The sequence below is a fragment of the Rissa tridactyla genome, chromosome 2 (assembly GCF_028500815.1).
Source record: "Rissa tridactyla isolate bRisTri1 chromosome 2, bRisTri1.patW.cur.20221130, whole genome shotgun sequence".
In the NCBI taxonomy this organism is placed as follows: domain Eukaryota; kingdom Metazoa; phylum Chordata; class Aves; order Charadriiformes; family Laridae; genus Rissa; species Rissa tridactyla.
In genome coordinates, this window is record NC_071467.1 from 115,226,652 (window position 1) to 115,235,140 (window position 8,489).

The following is an 8,489-nucleotide window of genomic DNA, read 5'->3' on the forward strand; positions in this document are numbered from 1 at the left end:
CGCGGGGCGCAGGCGCGGGCGGAGTGTGGTGTGAGGGGAGGTAATGGCGGCGCCCCGTCTGTGAGGTGGGCGGTGGTTCTTCTTTAGGGAGGCGGCTCTTCTTCAGGGAGGTGGCGGGCTCTTCCGGCGTTTTGCCGAGGGGGTGAGGAAAAAAGGGCGTACAGCGGAGAAGGCGGCTGGCAGGAGCGCAGGGCCTGGGCCTCCGGGTTTGTGGCCGTGGGCGGAGGGCTGCGGTACAGGATGTGGGGCGTCCGCCGGCCTCTTGCGTCAAGGTGTGGGTTCGCAAGGAGGCCTCAAGGCTGAAAAGGTTAAATGCTTCTTAGCAGCCGGAGTTAAAACTTGATTACTTGCCGCGTGTCCTGCCTCCCTCACCATTGTGTGCGGACACCTCCGTGTATTTATCACCAACATCCTTGTGAGGTCAGGAAATGGTATTTTATAACCGGAACGGAGGCAGAGGAAGAGGTTTGCCATATGTTGCGCAGGAGACCTGTCTAAAATCATAAGTTTCTGAAATTGCAGGCTTGCATTGTAAACTTTGGATCATCTTAAGTGATTCTCAGTTGCTGAAAAGAAAATCCTTTGAAGGATAGCCTTCAATTTTGATGAACAGAATGACAATAAGAGAAAAGTTCAGTTCATGATACTTCTGCTAAATATCTCTGCAGTAAAAGTTGGTCTCATTAACTCAATAAAAACAATAAACTGCTTAGACAAAATACTTTAAAGTGTCTCTTGAACCAAGAAACAATGCTTTCCTGCTATTTCCTTCAGTCTTCAAATGCTGTAGGTAACTATAGAAGGCACAAGAGTTTCAGGTTAGATTTTTTCAAGTAGGTAGTGTCCCTTTAATGGCAAAGAATCATACCTTTCATTAATCTCTGCATTATGAACAAGGAGTGAGGCACGAAAAAGTTTGATAATAAAGAGAGGACCCTAAGGAACTCCAGTATCAGAAGGGAAAGATAAAAAGAAGAGCCTGAATGAATATCCTTAGCACCCAAGACCTAATTCTTCCTTTTAAATAAAACCTGGATACAGACAGCAGCTAATGTGAGACTTTGCAAAAGCAGAGAAAATAGTCTTAATTTTTATGTTTATTGGCTTCTAATTATTTTCCTCTACAACCATTCCTTCGCATACCTCATGTTTGAGGTGGAGCATGGGACCTCCATGTTTCTACAGCACCTGGTATCCTTGAGATGGCTTATCAAATCATAAATGTGGACAACTGGTACTTGACAACACCTTCAAGTGTAATATTTGACATACTCCTATCAGTTTCCCAGCTCCCTCCCTTGTTATATAAGAACAATTGTTTGCACTTGAAATTCTGAACATGCTGTCATTACCAGGGCATGCAACTTGGAATTCCCAAGAATTTCCAAGAATAGAACAGGATTTCCAAGCACTAGTCAAATATTTGTGCATAGGGTGATGCACCAAAATGGATCAGCTAGATGGGCACTTGCAAGGCGTAATATACAAAAATTGAGGCAAATGGTAAGTTTTATGCGTTGCATTTAGGATGCTTGCAGTTGTATTGTTTGACCTACGGTGTTTGACCTACGGTGTTTGACCTACAGTGTTTGACCTACAATGGCCACCTACATACACATAATATTTCTATAACGCACCCATTAGCTACTTTAAAAAATGCCAAACTTGGGATGACCAAGAAATCCCCTGAGTCACAACCTGAGAACAGTAAGGTCTCTTCTGTGATGTCATTTTAGAAGCTGCGTGTTGTGCCAGCTGCATGAGCAGATCCCCATACTGTGCACAGGCCCTCAGGGGTCAGAATTACACGTGCGGTGATCTCGTTTTGGGACTAAAAACCTGGTAAAAATAGTTTGACATTCATTTATACTCCGGAAAACATTTTATGAATATACATTGTGAAGTAGTCTAAAGTATCACATCAAGAGGCCATTTGATATTTTAAGATGCAAGAAATAGTGTGGTTATTCTTACTACTTGTCTGACTTGACATACAAAGCCACGGTAATCTTTTTGCATACTTGCATTGTCTGTGACATCTCTGTAGCTCAGAGGAAAACTTAAGGCAAATCTTTTTTAAGAATGCCAAAACTTTATTAATTTTTTTAAATAAAGGAATTCATGCATTAAAATGTTACGAAAGACAGAGGCATCATCTTCTCACTCTTGAGGTAGCTACAACAGGTACCTGATTTGAGACTTGAGGCTTCTTATACAGCCATTAGACTATCTGAGGGAAAATTCAGAGCATATAGGATCCTGCCATCTCTAGGTTCTTAAATAAGTTGGGCACAGAAGATACACTGCATGATTAAAGCTACGCTGATAGCATTTATGAAGTTGAAATAGATCAAAAATAACAAGTTATTTCCAGTAAATATCTTCTCTGTTTCTTGATTATTTGTATTTATTTGTTTGTTTGTTTATTTATTTTCTGATAGGGTAGCAAGTGCGCAGTCTAAAAACTCTGGATCACCTTTTTTCTTTCATTCCTCTGCACAAACCAGCAGGGCTCAGCCTAGGCGCTGTAACACCACATAAAATCATAGCAGTTACAAGCTGGGTTGTAAGTAGCGAATTCGGCCAGTCTTCTGCTATTTATACTAATAGTTGGGGTCATGTGAAATTACTGACCTATATGTGGGATGACAACCAGAAAGAAGTTGAGAATCCGTACGCTCAGAAACAGCAGTTTTCTCCAAGGCTGTTTAAAAACTCTGCCTTACCATGAAAAGATGACAAGAATTCCCGCATTCCTTCTTCAGAAGAAACGGCTTTGAGAAAATCGATATTTCAGCCCCTGCCAGGATTTTCTGTTCTAAATCATGGAATTTACATTTCATTTAATGATCTGGAAAACTTGATGTACAAGGAGGAAAGAGTGGGTTTGTGTTGTTTGTGCTCCTCTCATTTGTATACATGAAGCCAGAGAGGTTTATTCCTGAAGAAAACTAAGGGAAAGGTCATGTTCACATGGGTTTTTTTCACTCTGGAAGTGTATATCATCTCTTCTCTACTAGATATTTTGCTAACTCCCAACAGTACTATAGGAATTTCCGTAATGGATTTCCATGAGCAAAAATGGCGCTGGAAGTCCTTTGGTTGCCATGTTAGCGCCACTGACAAACAGGTTTGACTACATGTCTTTCAGCAAGAGGTGTACAATTCGTCAGTCCTGATATTTCTGCAAGCAAACAAGCTGAAATGCATATATATATATTTAAATGTAATAATGGGCTTCTCAGTTGTTTGTCAGGACTTGGGCACTGATGTTTTCTACGTGTACCGGTTGATCCTCCCCCTAACCTTTGAGCCCAGTGGCCCATTTCCATCAAACTTCACAAGGTGTAGCACTCTTAGGATATTACAATACTGAAGGTTTCAAGAGCTAAGGGGCTATTAAGAGAGAGAGAGACACCTTGCAAGTGTATCCACTGATAAGAAAGCTAATCAGCTTCCTCCTCTCTAGCCACCAGAGAATTCAAATGGAGCACGCTGAGAGGGAAATACAGAACTACTCGCTTTCACTTGCAAATCGCCTGTAAAGAACGTGACAGGTTAAGGCCCAAGGTCTTGCAATAGGTGACTGGCGGACAGACTGCAACGTGGAATTGGGCTTGCCATGACTTCAGCTGGGCTATGCAGTTTCAACTTCTGGAATAAAAATCCTGCAGGACCAAATAACTGGTTTCTAGTAGGGGCGTGAAGATGGTTTTATTGACAAATCCTGAAAACACGTATTACTGGGTGCATTGTTAGTAGCAGCGGTAGTCCAGTTGGCGACAAATGTGTAAGGAATATTTTCCTGAAATGGTTAAATGAAAATGCGATTCATCTGCAAATAATTTTGCCCTGATGGTAGCTTCAATACTGAAGAGGAGTAGCAGTTATCCATAAATTTTCCATCTGACATGGGAGGTGCTTCGAAAGAGACGTAAAGGTAAGAGAATGTCATGGTATCGTATTGTTTCAAGGAGAATCAAACGGTAAATATGCTGGTTAAACAGCTGCAGAGATAGAAAAGTTTTAGGTGACCAGTAGCTTTCTGGGACAGAACTTAAATGGACCCTTTTTTTGTCCTGTAATACTGCAGTATAAAAGAGCTAGACCGCTGTGTTATACGGTCTCAGATCAATCTCTGATTTCATCTCAAACATGGAGTATGGTTGTATAGAATGGCTTTTTGCTTACAGATTTAGCATGGAGTTTTATTTGGAAAATTTTTTATGTGCTATTACTTCTTCCTAAGCATGGGTTAAAATCAGACCTATTTTTTCAATAATTTCTCATCCATTTTAAACATTATGAGAATTATCAGAACCATTGTTAAAATTATAAGTTGTTTTGTTGTGGAATGCTAGAGACACAATTTCAAATATTTAATTTAAAACAAATTGCTAAAATGGCCGTGGGAAATTTAGCAAAAACTGGTACCATCGTGTTTTTTTTCAGAAGAGCATTTGTTTTTGTAAAAAAATACCATTTCCATTTAGCAAATTCCTTGTCTTTTTAAATTTCATATAATTCTAAGTCACTCCCAAGCAAAATTGGAGACAAATCAGCATTGCTACAAAGGAAGATTTTTTTTTTTTGCAGGGCAGCGAATAAAAGAGAATCTACTGATATAATTGATTTTTAATTTTCGAAAAGCCTTTGACCTTATTGCCCACAAGAGGCTTCTGAGGAGATCAGTGCAGTGATCCAGCTTCTGCTTTCATCCGCAGCATTCCTCATTCATGTGACGCCCCATGAACATTAAGGGACCCAGCAGCCTGCCCACATGAAAGGAATTGCAGTCAGTTCCTACACAGACAGTGATAGGGTAGTATATGATAAAGTGACACTGAGACCTGACATATCATTCCTCACTCTAAATGTTTCCGTGTTTTCTGTTACCTGCTTGACTTTCTTTTGAGGTTGTAAGCCCTTTGGGGCAGAGACCATTCTCCACAGTGCCCAGCTGTAGGCTGAGTAACTAGCTCCTTGTGCTTTACAGACGTGTATGGAAGAAGGTAGATTCATAACCACCTGCAGAATCAGGGCTTATTTGTACATTATATCCTGGCACAGTGTGTGGTGCCCCAGAGTTCTGGGTCCCACAACCGTAGAAATAAGTCTTAAGGGATCTCTCATAATTTGAGAACAAAACGATATTTAATTAAACTAAGAGGAAACAAAATCAATGCGACCCTTTTTATTAGCTCTGTTTACAGTAGCGTATAATTACTCCATGGAACTTACTCTTTCAAGATACTGCCAAGCCCCGGTGTTGGAGGCAGTGTTGGGAAGAATTTGATTAGGGAAGGGCACAGCTTAGAGGGGGAATGGAATAACTTCCCCCCCATCTAAGAACTGCCCCAGTGCACTCAGAAAAGATGCCTGTTTCATTCTCTATAGTATACAAGCTAAGTTGAGGCATTACCTATAAGGGTATCCTCCCTTCCACCTCCAGGAAGCAGTGATGGACTCATCTGGATCAATGACAATGTAAAATTTACTGTCATTGAAGAGATTGCTCTTCCCTATAGTGTAATTTTTTTCTCTGAAAAAAATGTTCAGGATTAAAAACTTTGGAAAGAAGACAAGCGACTTGATGGTAGCCAGAATTTTTCATGCTCAAAGGAAAAGTTACTCTGCAACATGATAGGTTGCTGATTTACATTACAAGGGCTCTGTCAGATATTTTAAAAGTGTTTTATCTTATCTTGCGTAAAGTTTGTGCCAGCATCTCTAATTTCAGCTCAGGACAACACAGGCAGAAACGCGGATACAGGCATCTCCTGGCACATACTCAGATAACTAGCACCTGTGCAGTAAGCGTGACATGCTCCAGATACCTCAGATTTATATTCACTTGAAGTGCAGTTGATCTGTCTGTGCGTGCACTGGCCAGTTATCAGGACAGCCATCATTTGGTCTGCGCTATTGCAGATCCAGTCAGGTTGCTAGCTATCCAGAAATCCCAGACATGAGGCCAAATTCCTGTTTTTCTGTTTGAACAAAATTTAGGGGGTGAGGGCAAGAAAGGACACGCATGGAAAGAATTAAGATATGTAAGTGAATACCCAGCTTTTTATTACAGAAAGGATTGCTCTTCCTCTAACCGCTACGGTGCTGTTTGTCTCCGAGTGCCTGCCCAGCTCCTGGGATGTGGTGTGAGGAAATGGCGAGGGCAGAGCAGAGCAGCACCGGTAGTTCCAAGCCTTCTTCGCCACGCTCCGGGCACGGCGTGGCCCAGCACCTCTGCCTTCTTCCAGCGACATCTGAGGCACAAGGGATGGAGTTAGGAATGGGGTTATAGCAGAATTGTCTGCGTGGGAATAGGGTTGGGGGAGCGCATAATGAAAATGCTTGGAATTAGCAAGGCAGCTTCTCCTTGCTTGCGGCTCTGGTGTAGCCATTGCCTGCTGGCAGTATCCCTCCCAGCACCGCCCACAGCATTTCTCTCGCCCCCACTACCATATGCCCTGTGTGTCAATGCTTGCACAAGTTGAAAATAGCCACATAAATAATTCACAAATTGTTGGGAGAGCGTGCGAGGCCGACGATGTGCCTTCATGAAGGGGAAGAGGAAAAACTTTGGGAACTGCCAATCTAATGATTATGAAATATCTAATCTTTTCTCAGCATCTGCTTTATAGCTTTACATATAAGGCTTATTTTTATTATTTATAACAGAAATGACCAAATGCTTGCTAAGTATGATCCAGTCCACCGAAAAGAAACCATCACTCTTCAGAAGAATTTGTCATTTTTGAAGTTCCAGTTCTACAGGTTTGCAAATGTCACTGCACATGACTGGAGACTTACAGACTCTAAGTGATAACTTTACACGTGAACAATCCCAGGAAACTCAATACATTAAAATCATTCATAAGTATTTACAGAAACAAAATCCAGTTCTGCAAATCCATATATTTTGCATATTTATAATTTGTTCTGCCTGAGCCATTGTCTCATGTCTGTTGTGATGACGTTTTCATTTATTCTTGAGTGGAAATAAAATGGTTTATGTTTTGTTTCCAAATGCTTCTCTTTACTTGTTTGTCTTTTTAGGTGTCATCCTGACATCGGTACTCTGGAAAATATAACCACCTCAGCCTGAAATGCTATTCTTGTAGCTATAAGATTTTATAATAGCATGGTATTTATCTCTGTCCATTAAATATCACACTCTTATTAAATAAAGTTTTTACAAGTTGTTGAATATCATAAGGAGAGTCTCAAGTGTCAGTTTAAAGTCTCAAATGCTTGTCACTCATCTGTGTGGAGCTTTACACCATTTTCTGAGAATCTATAGTAACGTCTCATTTACAATGGCAAGATACAATAAAATAACCTAGAAGTGGTATTTTGCCTGTAGTTCTTGATACCTTGGCTTTTGGTTGTTCTAAAAATTGCAAAGGGTGGTTTCAGCCTATATGTTCTGTAAGCAATAGGGATTAAACATAATTAAAATTTAATTCAGGCCATGCTGAAGTGGTTGCAGGAGGAAGAAAGGCCCAATTTCCTCACAGTGACACTTCAAAGCAAAGTCTTAGTTGTGTAAATCTGGATGCTCCGGTTCCAGCAAGGGTAGGAACCATACACGTAAATGTAGGTCAGGTAGCTCCAACAGCTGCAATCAGCCTGCTGCCTACAGAGTGTTTAGCGCTGTCACAGCAGCCCTGCAGGTTACACGGCTCCTCCTAAACCTAAGGAGGATCCTGGGACTTCCTTCACCATCTGTCAAAAATCCGTGTTCTACAAGCTGTCGTGAGGCTCATTGTGCAGAGTCGGTTGCTCTGGTCAGTCTTGATCCCTACAGTCATTTCATAACAATGTAAGAGTGTTTTTATATTTGCACATAGTCTGCTGCCTCACTATGTTTTCCTTGGTGCCTTTTGGACTGCTCAGCCAGCTACTTGTGCACCAAGTATGCCAGGTATTTTTTTCAGTTTGCTGACAGACACACTGTTCCTGCTGAGCCTCATATGATTATTAACCAACACTTAATTTTCCTTTAAGGATTACAAAAGCCGTTTGGTAGAAGGGAGCTTCTTGACATCCATCCAGGATCTAATACAGACTGACTTTAAAAGCAGTATTTCATCCACTTTTCATATCTTTCATTGTAGTTGTATGAATTTTAAATGTTCTTCATTTGTTTGTTTCAATGAGAGTCTGTGGCAAGATATGGACTTCCTGCAAGATTCCATGGTCTTAGGACATCTGAGCCCTCAAGTCACTTAACATACAGGGTATTGCACGTCAGGCTCCATTTTCAATCACCTGCATCATCACATAACCTACGAGCAGATCTTGAACACAATTAAATATCCTGAATAATTCCTGAGTCAAAGACTCCCATCCCCTTATTTTGCCAGGTTTCTTCGTCAACGTTGTGTTGGTGTCCGGAGTGTTTCTCTGACTTCTACAAAGTGACCAGAGTTCAGCAAACACCAGCCTGAGGCGTCAAAAGGGGAACAGGGCAGCCACAGATGTCAGAG

At 41.2% G+C, this 8,489-nt stretch overlaps 1 long non-coding RNA gene across 1 annotated transcript; it reads left to right on the forward strand.

Moving 5' to 3' along the window:
- The first annotated feature begins 5 nt into the window (after positions 1-5).
- Positions 6-7,027, forward strand: LOC128905213 (uncharacterized). Its single transcript, XR_008464773.1, has 3 exons — positions 6-65; positions 2,442-3,940; positions 6,679-7,027. It is a non-coding gene; the product is annotated as an uncharacterized LOC128905213 (long non-coding RNA).
- The last annotated feature ends 1,462 nt before the right edge of the window (positions 7,028-8,489 follow it).